Source organism: Anas platyrhynchos, chromosome 1 (assembly GCF_047663525.1).
Source record: "Anas platyrhynchos isolate ZD024472 breed Pekin duck chromosome 1, IASCAAS_PekinDuck_T2T, whole genome shotgun sequence".
Lineage (NCBI taxonomy): Eukaryota > Metazoa > Chordata > Aves > Anseriformes > Anatidae > Anas > Anas platyrhynchos.
In genome coordinates, this window is record NC_092587.1 from 87,216,535 (window position 1) to 87,230,980 (window position 14,446).

At 39.4% G+C, this 14,446-nt stretch overlaps 1 protein-coding gene across 44 annotated transcripts in view; it reads left to right on the forward strand.

Annotated features, from left to right (window-relative positions):
* ZBTB20 (zinc finger and BTB domain containing 20) overlaps positions 1-14,446 on the forward strand; it is a 522,330-nt gene that overhangs the window by 210,074 nt on the left and 297,810 nt on the right. For 40 of the 44 annotated variants that reach the window (XR_005267038.2, XR_011812419.1, XR_011812426.1 and 37 more), the window contains one exon: positions 5,040-5,115. The gene's annotated coding sequence lies outside the window, so the exon portion shown is untranslated. The other 4 variants (XR_011812427.1, XR_011812429.1, XR_011812424.1 and 1 more) reach the window with 3 other exon arrangements.

A 14,446-nucleotide genomic window follows, 5' to 3' on the forward strand; every position in this document is an offset into this window, starting at 1 on the left:
ACTGGACACAAAGCAGTAATTCAGCTGAGATGTCCTGAATATTGTAAACTGGGTGAATGTGGTTGAAGGTGTTTATAAACGGTGGCTGAATCCCACACACTGACTCACTGCTTTCTAATGTCCGGGGCTCAAGGTGCTATTTGTAAGAGTATAGAAAATGACCAGTAGAGGGAATTCTTAATTAATGCTAACAAAATAGCTAACTGAAGTGTTATGTTATGAAGAAAAGACTTCTTGTGCTCGTGACGCAGCAAGAGACGGATTATGGAGAGGGCGAGTTAGGAGAAGAAAAATCACAGGACAAGCAAATTGAGTATTTACTGGCAAATAATTGCTCTCTTAAGCTGTGGCTCTCTTCCTAAATTCTTGGCATTCCTGAGCACTAGAAGCATTTTCAAAAAATGCATCGTTACAGAGTAGATGTAAAAAAAACCCTCAAAGGCTGATGTTACAGGCTTGTGCAGGTAAGCATGTGTGTTACTGCATATATTTCTTCTGCAGCTTTAGATTGACCATTGTTTATGGGAGTGCTCGTTGTGTTTTTTTTTTTTTTCCTGTTTCTGAAGAAGTGATATTTTGGTTTCACAGCTCTATTTCGTCTAAAAGTTGGAATAGTGGAGATAGTCTTCTAGGTTGTAGTGTATGCTTTTGTGTCAGCAAAGATATACCGATGTACAAGGAAATAAAACAAGCTTTTGGCAGAGAGTATGCGGCCCGATTTTATTTAGTTTAAATGGGTTCCAGCTTTTTCCTCTACCTTAAACATCTCCACAGCAGCTGAGTGTGGGGCAGAAACATATGCCCTTATGTGCTTGCATTTTGCTACAGGCTGATTTCACTGGAGGAATGCTTGGGGAGATTCTGCAGGGACAGAAGTTTTTCTAAGTAACTCTCAGAGGCTGCCTACATCTGTACATCTTCCCTAGGCGTGTCTCCCCAAGGAAATGAGATTTCTGGGAACCCACTCTGTTTGCTCCTGGATGCAGTTAGTGTTACCTGTCTCCCAATTCTGTTATTTTATTTTTTTTTAATTTAGCCACGTTCAGCCAAGTTTGATGAGTAAAAGTCTCCAAGATACCAAGGCTTCCACATGTTTTGTGGAACTAGGCAGCTCTTTAAAGGGGAAAGGCTCTTTTAATGACCCCACTGAGGGAGAGGCTACCTCACAATTTTACCAAAATTATACATTGGAGACCCAGCGTGGACAGAAATCCATGAGAATGCAGGCTCATTTGGCTGTCTGTGAACTGGTACAACTTCATGAGAATCTGATTTTTGTTTATCCCACATGTAAACTTCATTTTATAATAGTAAAAAGGTCTGTTTGAGCATGGAGATCTGTAGATGGTTAACAATGCTTTGCCTTAAATTTGATTCTTTTTCACATCTTACTTGACAAATAAAGAAACACTATCACTAGCATTTTTTTTTGTTATATCTACAAAATATTCTTCTTCTTTTCTGCCCCCACTTCATTACGTACATTAAAAGAAATGGCCAAAATAATCTCACTTTTCACAAGTAAATAAAAATAGCATGTGCACCTGAAGAGCAGAAATGTTCTTTGATTTTACAAGGATCTGATTTTGGTTGTACAAACTCTATCGTGTGGGACATTTAAGTTGAACACTGGACTGAAGAGCATAATATGCATTTCAGACACCACTCTAGAAAGCTACACCATTAGCATCACAGAACTGAGTATCAGATCCTTCAAAAAAAAAATTGCCGAGTTTCCAGTAAAGAGTAAGTGATTTAACCTTTCCCACAAGGGTAGTTTCTCCTTAATAGGTATCAAATTGAAGTTTGCTTTTGTCTTTAAACACGGTCAGTTTTCAGTCCTCATTCCTTATTGTACCATAATTGCGGATATTCTGTTTATTGACTACTGCTAATAATTATTTCTACAATTATATTATTCTTATGTTTTTATTATTGTTAGTATGGCAATAATTAGTCCTTTTTCAAACCCTCATAAAATCTTGGCCCTTCCGCTGTCTTGGGTGCAGAGTCCTGCAAGTTAATTATATAGTATGTGGATAAAAAAATAATAATCCTTTTATTGGTTTTAATGTTCTGCTTTTTACTTTTAATGACTGTCCCTTCTTTTCTTGGGAGGTCAGATTTATTTTATTTTCTCTGTGCAGCTACATTTATATCACTTCTCCTATGTTCAGTCTTTTTCATTTTCTCTGTCAGTTTGAAGCTTTCTAAACTTTTTGCATATGGAAAGCTCTTGGGGGCTTTAATGAGTCTTTCTACTCTCTGAACCCTTTTTGTTTCTTTTACATCCTATTTGAGACAGGGTGATCAGGGTTGACAGCAAAATCCAGAGGGATGGCATAACACCAACTTACGTAACAGCATTATAGTATTCTCCAAAGTATTTCCTTTGGACCACCAATCTGCACGAGGCACTGAGCAATCCACAAAATCCCCGGTTCCTTTTCCTGAATTGGGTGCTGTGAACTTATCGTGCCTTGTGAGATGAAAGCGGTGCAAGTTATTTCTTTATTCCTGATAATAATGGGAACCTGATAGCCGAGGAAAAGCTAAATACAGAATCCTATGACAAGTTTTTTAAAGTCAGAAGAGAGATCTGTGGAGAGTGATCATTGTACCTTGTGTGTAGTAAACTGGAAGGCTTCCACAAGATGGTGATGGCTGACATCAAAAGGAAGTACAGCTTGTTCTGTGGCTTCTAGACCATCTGCAAGTGACTTGCAAGAGATGAGAGGATGCCAAACAAAAGCACAACTGTGATATAATGGAAGTATGAATCAGGCATTGGTCTTCTCTTCCTGGAAAAAACAGGCAGAGCCTGGGTGGCACTCTGAGACTTCATTCAATCGAAAGAGATGAGTTTCAGGCAGTAATTCAAGACAAAAAGTCACATTAAAATGGCTGGATCAAGCTTTTTTATTTAAAAATTCTGTCGAGTTTTTACCAATTTGTTTTTATTTCTGCAACTATATAGAAGCATGTTATAGAAATGTGCAATAAGTCACTTGGTCCAAGTAGAGCATATCAAGTTGACTTTCGTTGGAAGCAAGCTCGTTCTATTCCCATTCATTTCCTCTTGGTTCATCTCCATGACTCTTTTCCCTCCTCTTCTTACCCCTCTTTGTCTTTTACCTGGAATTTTCTTCCTTAGTAAAACTTCTGACTGGCCTGGTACATTATAGTACAGTATAAATGATCACGTCCAGCATTAAGGTGATAAAACAAACTTCACTGTCTTCTTATTTGCCCAAGAGATAACACGGTTTTTGAGAAGCAGATGGTTGACTAGAGAGCCCTGAGGTATCACAGAGCTAACAGGTGCAGCTCCCTATTCAGATTCTGCAATGCAAAGAAATCTTATTTCCAGACAAGTCAGAAAAAAAAAAAAAAAAAGAGAGAAACAGTGAGAAGGTGGACTCAAAGAGTCCAAATGCATACATTTAAAAATTGTTTTTGTGGTAGATGATGCAGGGACAGCATTTGTATGCTGAAAGAAGCAATCTATTGCTAAGAACAAAGTAAGCTTTATGGATAAAGCAAAGTGCTGAAAAGTAGAGAGCTCCATTGAGTTCTGTTGTGGTCATTGACCAGCCAAGTAATTTGCACAACTCTATGTAGGTCTGTTTTCCACAAAAAAAAAAAAAAAAAAAAGGAAGAAAAGAAAAAAAAGGAAAGCAGAATGCTAGCTGAGGAATAATGAATGTATGCTTCTACAGACCATTGTGAACCCTGTATTGGGAAAAGATAAGGAAGGAGAAGTATATTACTGTTGAAACATTAGATACTGAGGCAACTCAAATGTGTTTCTGCAATGTATTTAATGCCTCAAGCAAAACACCACATGTAGGTCATCAGTAAAGAAGGAAAAATCAAACCACTACCGATACTTCTTCCTAGTCCTGTATCTCCCAACTTACAGGTTTAATAGAGAATTGTCATAAAAAATACAGCCAGCATTCAAGTGGTTAAGGAGCTATGGCTGCACCTTTTGAGTTCCTCACTTTTGACAGAGCTGGGCTTCTGTGAGCTATTGATAATTTCAGATGCAATTTATTTGGGGTTTTGTTCACGTTACCATAAATCCCGATTTGAAATGAAAATGGCCAGAGAATATAAATGCTTCATTATTAATAATATTATTAATAAAGTCATTAGGCTCTAATTTTGTGATTTTAAGCTTCAGCTGTCCAAGTGAAATCTGTGGCCTGTGATTACTGAATAAGGGCCGTAGTGTAGGACTGGGAGCACTTGATTGTCATGGGTGTTTTAAACACGTTTGATCTTGGGATACTAGTGGACTTTGTGATGTTATCTTTCCCTAGAGATCACAAGAGTTATCCTTGCAGAAGCAAGTAATTTATACAAGGTGACAAAATGATTCTTACAGTGTTGGTGGAGGAAAAGATGGAGACCTTAACTTCTTGCTTTCTGATTTAAGTACTAGAGAAACGGGGTCTTTCATTTCAGGGATAAGTAAAGGTAGAGGAAACCAAGAGGATAACTAATCAGCATTTTATCTAGTCATGAGAAATTAGGAAGGAACAAATAATGAAATTGGTCGTTACTGCAAGCGTTTAAGTCTTTAAATTTTAGATTGCAAGGAAAGTGTGTATTTAGTCTATTACAAAACAAATTCACAGTAATCATAATCACAATTTAAAAAGCAATGAATACAGGTATGAGAGAGTATTATAGATAATCTGATGCAAAAGTTTTTCCAAGAGTTATGGAATCTGGTACATCACATTCACAATTTTTCCATAAAAAGATTTTTCCATTAGTCATCAGGTTGGAACAAAGTTCATAAAAATTGGAAAAACAAGTCATGCGATCTATAAAACATTTTGAAAAGTTGAAATGAAAAAGATGAATTGGATGGAAAACTTTCTGAGCATTTGAGAGAGAAGAAAGTAACAGGGAGATTTTTTTTTCTGCATTTGTTTTAAAGATGGAGTCTTGATGGAGAAAATACTGCAGCCGACTGCAAATACATGATACTCTTAAATAAAAGATTGCTCTCCTTTTCCTATTTTCAGACAAATTGCCTTCATGGTCCTGGTCCTTTGGTTCCACACAATCATCGACTGAGCTGAAGGAGATCTCCCTATAGCTGTGAGTAATAATAAGGCTTTAGCATTTCTTTGCACATTGCTACTAGAAAGTGACCTCTCTCACTAGAAGGCTCACCTTTTCATTATAAAGGTGTTACTTCTTTTCTGCATATTTAAAGCATTGCTTGAGTTACTATATGATTCTTCTCCTATGATGCAGCAGAAAAATTCAAGGTAACAGAAGTTTGAGAGAGCTTCTTTAACCCTGGATGTGAAAGGTGGCCAGTGATAGAAAGAAGCTTTGAAGGACAGCAGAAGAATGATTACATTTAGGATTGTACTTAGAATGGTGTACAAACGATGCAAGAAGCCCAGAGAAATGCCACAAACACACCCTATTAGGGAGATGTCAGTGACACAGAATGAGAGCTACTGTCCAAAACTGCTTGAGTTTCAACAGCCTTGTGTGATGACATCTGAAATGTAAATAGATGTCAGGCAGTGATAGTGTCCTTTTATGAAGACATTTATTCTTTCCATGGTGACTTTTCCCCTTGTACCAGTTCGTGTACTCTCCTGTGACATAGAACCGATGTGACCTCATGAAATTCCAAGAAGAGAGGAAATCAGGTAGACAAAATGGATGCTACTGCAAAGGACAAATTACCTAGTACTCTAAGAAGTAAAGGACATGGTGGAGTGAGTCAGTCTTCACAAAATGGTGCCTGAAGTGAGATGGATAAATGGTGATTGGGCACGACTTGCAGCTCTAAGTGCTGTGAGGAGGTGATACCTTGTGGTGGATATACCTGGGATTTTTGAGCTGGCAGGCAGACGGGTTTGGGGGAAAGAAGGCTTTTTATGATCAAGGAGTAGCGTAGCTCAAAGCAGCACTGGTTTTATGTGTGTGAGTGATAGGCAGTGGTGAAATGGAGTACAGCAGAATCCTAAACCAAGTGATTGTGATAGGGCAAATTATAGGGGGATTTATGCAGGGATCTCTGCAGCTATAGCTCAGATGATTCAGCTGCGCTTTTTCTTTGTCTCACCCTTTTCCCAGTTTATTTTGTATTATGTATCATTCCTATAATTGTGTTCTTTGTTGTTTCTCTCCTGACATGTTAAATCCCACAACACAGTCTAGTCTTGATGTTTTCCTTCTCTTTCAAAGAGTCCCAAGAGAGAGAAACAAGGAAGGTAGATGTATTTGACTTTGGAAAATGAGTTGATGCCAGTTGCAAAGGAAATAAAATATATCACAGGGGTCTGCTAAGGGGTGGGGAGTGAAAATATTGCTCATTTGTGACAAAAGATTGCCTTGAAGATTGCTTCAGCTTGATCAGTCTGAAGCCCATGTCTCACTGTTTCCATTACAAAGGCTTTAATGTTCCTGTTTCTTTTGGAAAAGGACTTCATCTATTTTGAAATAAATCCAAGGTTCCCCAAATGTACTGTTTGCTTTCAGGCTCAGCACATGAGACCTATGCATTGGGGTCACTTTGTAGAGGGGTTAGAAGAATGTACATGATTTAGGTCATGATCCAGGATAGCCAAGGAGACAGCATGTGACAGCCCCATGGCAGCTGAGGAGCCAGAACTGTGGTGGGAGACTGCAGGGCTGGAATCAGATGAGGAAAGCTCAGGCAGAACAAGTGAAACCCAGTAGATCTTTATTTTACATAGGACTTGTCTGGTTTGCCTGTAGTAGGCAGGATGTAAAGTGCCTATGTGACGCATGAAGACAGAATACTATTCATATGATGCCTTTTTGCTTTCAAGTCTGTAAGCCAGTGCTGATCATTCCTTTAGAGGATCTCGGTCTGGATATGTTCATTGGAATTGATCATTATAGAGCCATAATACGTTAATTCAAGTCCTCAGCAAACAGTGGCTTAGTATCCACCCCGAGCCTCCCACGGCTTCCTGTTGTGAAGACATAGCTTTCTGATGTTGTTTTTTTCCCTTTTCTGCTCCTGAGATATCCCTAATCTCTTCTGAGCACCAGTCCCTGTTTTTCGGTTTGCAGCAAAGAACTTTTTCAGTGCATACCTGTGGAGCTCATTCCTAACCTATCATTTTGATAGCAATAGTTTAACCTGGTGTGAGAATACAGCTACTGTCCTGATACATAGAAAGAAAGAAAATAAATGCACCCTCTGGTAAGGGACAATACAATCTTTAAATTAGTGGCAACCATCCCTTGTGGTATCCCTGGTGATATGTTTTAAAGTTCAGGGTCTTTTTTTCTTTATGTTTTCCTTTTTTTTTTTTAGCACGTTCACCTGTTTGCATCAACTACTGATGCTTTTATCTTTGGCTTTTTTTTTTCTTTTACAGCTTTTTTTTTTTTGAAATTTCCATTCCTTCAATTCAGTTTTTAAATGATTTTTTTCTTGTTTTTAAATAAACGAAAGCAACTCTTACATAAGATTAGCTCAAGTGAGCTGCAGCCAGGAGGTAATTTTTTTGTAAGCGGGCTTCTCTTTCACATGGGGTAACCATTGTGGACTGCAACAACTCTGGGTAACAGCATGCACTCAGGATGCACACAATGGTTGTCCTGCCAGCAGGACCAGTCAGCTCACCCAAATTGGCCTGGGAGCTAACACTTGTGTCCTGGGTGCCCTGCTGCTAGGGATGGAGGAGGGAGTTGGAGGGGCTGCGAGTGTTGGCCAGAGGGAAGCACGAAAGAGCATGGGAGGGAGAAGTGGGAGAGGGCAGTCGTAGCTGGGGATATTGTGGCTGGGAGAGGGAGAGAAATTAAAACCAAATCCAAAGAAAGCCAAGCCTCGCTGCTGCTCTTCCTTGTGGGATGATTTGTTCAATTCAGATACCCTCTGGTCTGTCACCAGATCCAGAGGTATTTTAACCATGAAGCATTGCTTTGAGGTTAAAGACTGCAACCGAAGGGGAAAAGACATAAGTTCTGTTCTTTAGATAATAGGTGTGAACTTGACAAACTGATTATAACATCTGCGTCTCATATTCTTTCTCTCTGAGAGAAGAATAAAAATACATGTGCGCTGCAGAGGGGAGCTGAGATGCTTCATCCATTTGGAAATTATTTTTCTCCTTTAGGAGACGGATGCTTTACCTTTTTCCATGAAAAGTTGTAAATGTTTCAGAAACAATTAATGAAGCTTCCTGACATCCTCTTGGGTGAGGAAATATGATTGCTGTGGGAAAACTGAGGCAAAAATCTGTCATGTGAATATTTTATTTTAATAGTTAATGAACAGGGAAAAAGAAAGTATTACTATAAAACACATGAGCAAGATTGTGGAAAACTTTGGCAGAGAAAGGTACTGAGATAAATTCTGTCTTGATTGACACCTCTTGAAGGTCAAAGTATCTACCCACTGTATGAGGCAGGATTAAATTTGGCTCATGGTGTATATACGATCAGAAGACTTGCCTCTTAGTGTACTTAATTTCAGAATACACATAGTGCATAAGGCAGGCTTGTAGAGTAGAAGTAAATACTTTGGGAGTGACTACATAAAAAGATAAGCTTTCTTTGGTTTTACATCAGTAATAATACCATTATTTTTTACATGAAATCCTCAAATTGTTTTGTGATCAATACTTAATCCCCTGATAGCATGCCTCTTCAGGAGATCTCTAAAGACCTTCATCAAAATACACCACAACACTTCAGGGTGTTTGTGTTGTGTACAACTGGCATTTCCTATTCAGGAATTTGGAAATAGGCACAGAGAAATAAAGTAAGCCGCACACCAAATGAAGTGGCAATTGAGGAAGAAAAACCAGATGCCCTGACCTTTTCCTCTGGAAGTCAGAAGATCCGTAGGCCTTGGAAGCATGCACATCTGTTTATAATTCAATCAGATTTTTGTTCTTGCAAGGATGTGTGATGCTTCAGATGATCCAGTTGTTTTGACTCCCTCATCCCAAGAGCCAACCTGTCAAAGCAGTAATCCTAGGTAGTGTCACTTGTCTGCTAGGGCAAGCCTGCCTTTCTTCACTTCTAGTAGATTTTAGACTGAACAAAAAACATAAACATTGTAAACTGTATTTACATAATGATACTGGCAGATTGTAATTGCATAGATGTGTATGTACAAGTATATGTTGAACACTTAACTCTAATACCTGTGGCTTTCTCCAATTATTCTTCTTTGTATCTTTGTACCTTTTATATCATTTCAGTGTGAAACTGCATCTGTAGTCAAGCATGTTATAAAAGAAAAAAAAAAGAGAAGCTTCAGCTGGTAGGAATTGAAAAATATACGGTGAGAAAAGACAGGACCACCCATAAACATCACATATACGCTGTCACTAAATGATTATTTTAGATTTCTGTTTGTTTTTAATGTAAGCTTTTCAAAAGTCAGCAATGGCTTTATTTTATGTCTGCTGAAGTCAATGTGGGGTGTACCATGCACTTAAGGTGAATTATATCAGTATTGAATATTGTGAAAATCTCACCCCTAAATAAAAGCAGGTTCACGCGTAGGAAAATGAACAAAAATAAAACAAAACAAAACAAATAAACACCCCAACAACCAAACAACTCACCCACCTTCACTTTTGGATTCTTGAATCAGGTTTGGGAAGACAACAGACAGAAATGGGCATCATTTCTTACCCAGGGAGAGCTAGTGCTTTCCAGCACACTGTCCTCATTTTAAAATTGCTGTGTTTTCAGTTGTCTTGCAGCATAGCTTGTCTGTGCATCCAGTGGGTTTTGTCTCTGGCCTTTTAAAATCCATAAACTTGTGAAGTAAACTAGACAAGAATCCTTTGCTCTTGCCTATGCCATTCCTAGCTTGTAACACAAATAGAAATATAAAGCTAATTCTGTGAGGCTCTCCTGGGAGAGGAAGGTATGTGAGGAGAACACTGTCTAGCCTTCTGAGGTCAGAAATCTCAGGCTGGTTTCTTGGATTAATTCCTCAGCTGTGTCACGAGGTTTGGACTGCTTCAGTCCCTCTCCCTGGGCCATCCTTTCCAATTCTGAAGTCATCTAGATGCTGTACGTGGCACTATGTTAAACGGCCGCTATTTTCTCTGTCACTAAGAATCTGAATGGTCTCTTATTTTGTAGAAGTGGAATTCACTTCCTAGTGATGTTAGTGGCAGAAATATGTCAACTGTCCACTTCTGTTAGCGTCATGATGAATTCTGGGTTCCCCAATAACTGTATCAAAAGGAGGCTGAAGATGGAGAGATCTAGCTACCAACAGGTCTTTACTCGTAAGAAATAGGCATTTGCATTCTTTGTATCCCCGAGTCGTGAATCAGGAGGGAGAATCATCATTCTGAATGCCATGCTTATTCTCAGCATGATGTGTGTGGTGAAGAAAGCACTGAAAGAAAGCATTAAGGCTAGGATAACATCAAAGAAAATGCTTCAATTTTTATTCTCCCTTCCATGGCGGATTAATTAAAACAGACTGAAACACCAGCTAACTTGAAAATAAAATCAAATGTGTGTATGTAGACTATGGCAGTTTATTCTAAAAATCAAAGTCAATTCTTCTCTCCCTCAAACCACAGCTCTAACAACATAATCCTCTACCTTGCTTTCTTTGACGTACCTTCTCAAATACACTGGCCAGCCCATATGGTTGCTTTGAGATTTTTGCTGTGCTGTGTCACTTGCTCGGCTTTCAGAGCTGTAACAGATAACTCTGCTGGACCTAGCATCCGCTGATAATACGTTGTGCTTGGCATGTGATATGAAGGGATGTTAGTGTATTGCACCAACCCTCTCACTACACTTTGAAATAAAATGTTCAAAGAGGGTTCCCACTGAGTGTTCAACATGCGTGGTGGTGGTAACTATAGGAAAATGGGAAGCAGAAGCCTTTCAGGCAGAAGGAGTCTAAGGAGACAACCTCAGTCTGTGCCCTCCTTTGAATTAGGAGTTGTGTGGCACAGGATCCTTTACATCCAAAAAAAGTGTGACTAATCCTTTGCCTTCCTCAGTCCTTTATTTTACAATGACTATACGCTGTATGACACTACCCGTGCAAACATTGCTGCTGAATAGAGTCCTGAGCACCACCAAACCATTCCTACAGTCCAGATGGGGTTTCCTTCTGCCTCAGGACACACCAAGACCGTCCCAACATTGAATTCAGTTCAGCTGCAGCTATTTGTGAAAATAAGAATTCTAGAGAGTAACTAGATGAGTTTTCAAGTAGCAGTCAAGGTAAAATGTGTGTGCATAAAATAACTTTTAAGACTCAAATCGCAAGTATGCAATACAGAAGCCAGTTGTAATCAACAGCTTGCTTTTCATATGTTCAGTGAGGAAATGTTTTGTTGTTTTTCTAGCTTTATGGCAAGGTGGGCTACTGTTTGAAGCATGCTTTGTGCTGGTGACTTCTCTAGTCAGGGAAGTTAGTGATTCTGTGTGTTTTTTGTTATCTGGAAACGGTGGTACTGATTTCTGCTATAAACAGCTCATGAAAATTGTTGATATATTGGGGGACCAGTACACATTGATCTGAGTAATACATCTGTCTGAATAAGTGTATAAGCATTTGGTACATTGCTAGAAACACCTTTGTGAGCTGTACTCCTTTTCTTTCCCAAAGAAAGTGTGCATGCATACAAACGAAACTACATTTTTTGTCTTTTATTTCAGTACATGAATATGGAGACAGAGTAGAGACATGCAGTTGTACAGTTGTACATTTGTGCTAAATATGTCCTCCATTATTTGTGGCAAAATTAGTTTTTAGACCATACTGATTAGAACAAGACACACAGTTATTACTGAGGATATCAACCATAGGAAAGGAACACTCTCAGCTTTATACCACATATCCCATTCTTTTGTCAGCTTACATTATAAATAAATAACAAAGCAATTTGACACATGCCCATTGATTAAAAATAAAAGTTGTCAGAGTGAGAGGAGAAAGACAAAAATATGAATTATTAATAACAATATTAAGCAATGCAAAAAAGATGCTTAACATGCAGGAAAGTCCCTGAAAAGTCACTTAGTGAAGGGGAAAGAAAGGACAGCCACAAAGACCTTTCTCCACTACTTTGTGGCCAATTCTTTGCTACTTGGTTTAGCAACTTGACCCTTGGAGGTCAGTGTGACCATATGAGAAAGAAAGGTGATTGTTAATTTTATATAAACTTGTTTACCTCATCTCTAGTATTTCTAGCATGCACACCCAGCAAGCATGTATATGTCACGTAGGCAGTGGAGTAAATTTAAATCGATCACATTGTCGTGGTTAGACTGGCCATTTTATGTTTCTGAGCAGTCTTCTTGCCCGTGAGGTTTGAACAACTGATTGACAATGCTGACACTTTCATGGCAGAAAGTAGGCTAATTTATACCCTTTCTAATTTAGGATACCACATGTACCTGTGATTTAGTAAGCAGATATTAAAGCATGCAAAAATATTGTTATTGCTAGTAGTAGTCTGTGTTCTGTGTACTATGTGATGCTCCAGTTGGTATAACAAACAGTACCCCACTAGCTGGAATAATTATGCATTTCTTTTCCCACCTTCTGTTGCTTATTTTGGTTGCAACTATTTAAATGCTTTCATTTATCAGGCCAGTTTGAATGGCTGTTGGGTATATTGACCATCCTGGCAATACTTAATTTTCCATCTGTGAAGATCAGATTTCTTTTTTCACTCAAGAGGGAAGGAGGAAAAAGAATACTTGCAAAGAGCAAGAGAAGCAACTGCGCAACTTCCATGAAAACCACAGAATCACATTTAGTGACAGTCCTGCTTGCTGAAGAATGCCCTTGCTGTAAAGCAGATAACGCTGTCTGCTATCACAATGGAAAAGCTAATCAGAAAGTTTTCCTGGTAGGATAGCACTAAAAGTCCTGTTGTGGTTAAAATGATGGTGTCTGTAGTGGAACATCGAACATTAGACTTCCTCATGGCCAGTCTGATTTCTGTATTACTTGTAGCTGAAGAGATGACATCATCTAAAGAAAATGACTGCAGGAGCAGTAAAGCTCCAACCTTATGCTTATGATGTTAATGTTTTGAATTAACAAAGTGTTAACGAATTCACAATGTGATCTCCCAGTTATTGTGCTTTAATTCTGGAAATCTCCATTTTAAGCATCTTCAGTTCAAGTAAGGGCTAAGCACTTGTAGCTTTTATGTATTTCATTAACAGTCAGATGCTCAGAGCTTCTGATAGCCAGGTCAAATGATCTTCTCTCCAGCGTTTAGTAGCATATGGTGCAGGTACCTCCATCTTATCTCCTCATTTCAACTACAGGTGTAGTTAGGTGGAGAGTAGTAGATACTTAGATGTGCTTCACCCTATCACAATGAAAGGCATATGAAATACTCTCATGTAAGTGCTCACTTCTGTTTATAGATTATAAAGAAAGTCTGGATGAAGATGGTAAACTGCTAAAAATTGTTAACCAAGATTCTTCTGTATGGTGCCTTGAGCTGAGTAACTGAAATTAGGGAGTTGTCCTAGAAATGTTAGTCTTAGCTGTTTTGGTTCTGTATGTAAAATGGGGGCACTATGCTCCTTTGCAGGTTGTGAGGCCATTGTAGAGACATAGAAATGTTTGGGTTGGAAATGACCATAAAGACCATCCAGTTCCAACACTTCTGCCATGGGCGGGGACATCTTCCTCTAGATCAGGTTGCTCAAAGCCCCATTCAACCTGCCTTTAAACAGTTCTAGGGATGGGGCATGCACAACTTCTCTGGGCAACCTGTGCCAGTGCCTCACCACTCTCACAGCGAAGAATTTCTTCGCAATATCTAATCTAAATCTACCCTCTTTTAGTTTAGAATTGTTACTCTTTGTCCTATTGCCACACACCCTGACAAAGAGTCCCTCCTCATCTTTTTTCTGTAGGCCCTCTTTAGCACTGAAAGGCTGCTATGATGTCTCCCTGGAGCCTTCTCTTTTCCAGGCCTAAGAACCCCAACTCCCTCAGCCTCTCTTCACAGAAAAGAGATGCTCCAGCCCTCTGATCATCCTTGTGGTGCTTCTATGGACTTGTTCCAATAGGTCCATGTCCTTTTGCTGTGGGCCCCAGAGCTGAGCACAGTGCTCCATGGGGTCTCACAAGAGCAGAGTAGAGAGGGGGAATCACATCCCTCGACCTGCTGGCCATACTTTTGATGCAGCCCAGTATACAGTTGGCTTTCTGGGCTGCAAGTGTACTTTGCCTGCTCACACTGAGCTTTTCATCCACCATCACCCCCAGGTCCCTATCAGAGCTGCTCTCAATCCATTCTCTACCCAGCCTGTATTTGTGCTTGGGGTTGCCTTGGTCCAGGTACAGGACCTTGCACTTAGCCTTGTTGAACTTCATGAGACTCACACAGGCCCACCTCTCAAGCCACTCAAGGTCCCTCTGGATGGCATCCCTTCCTTCCAGTGTGTTGACCACACCACACAG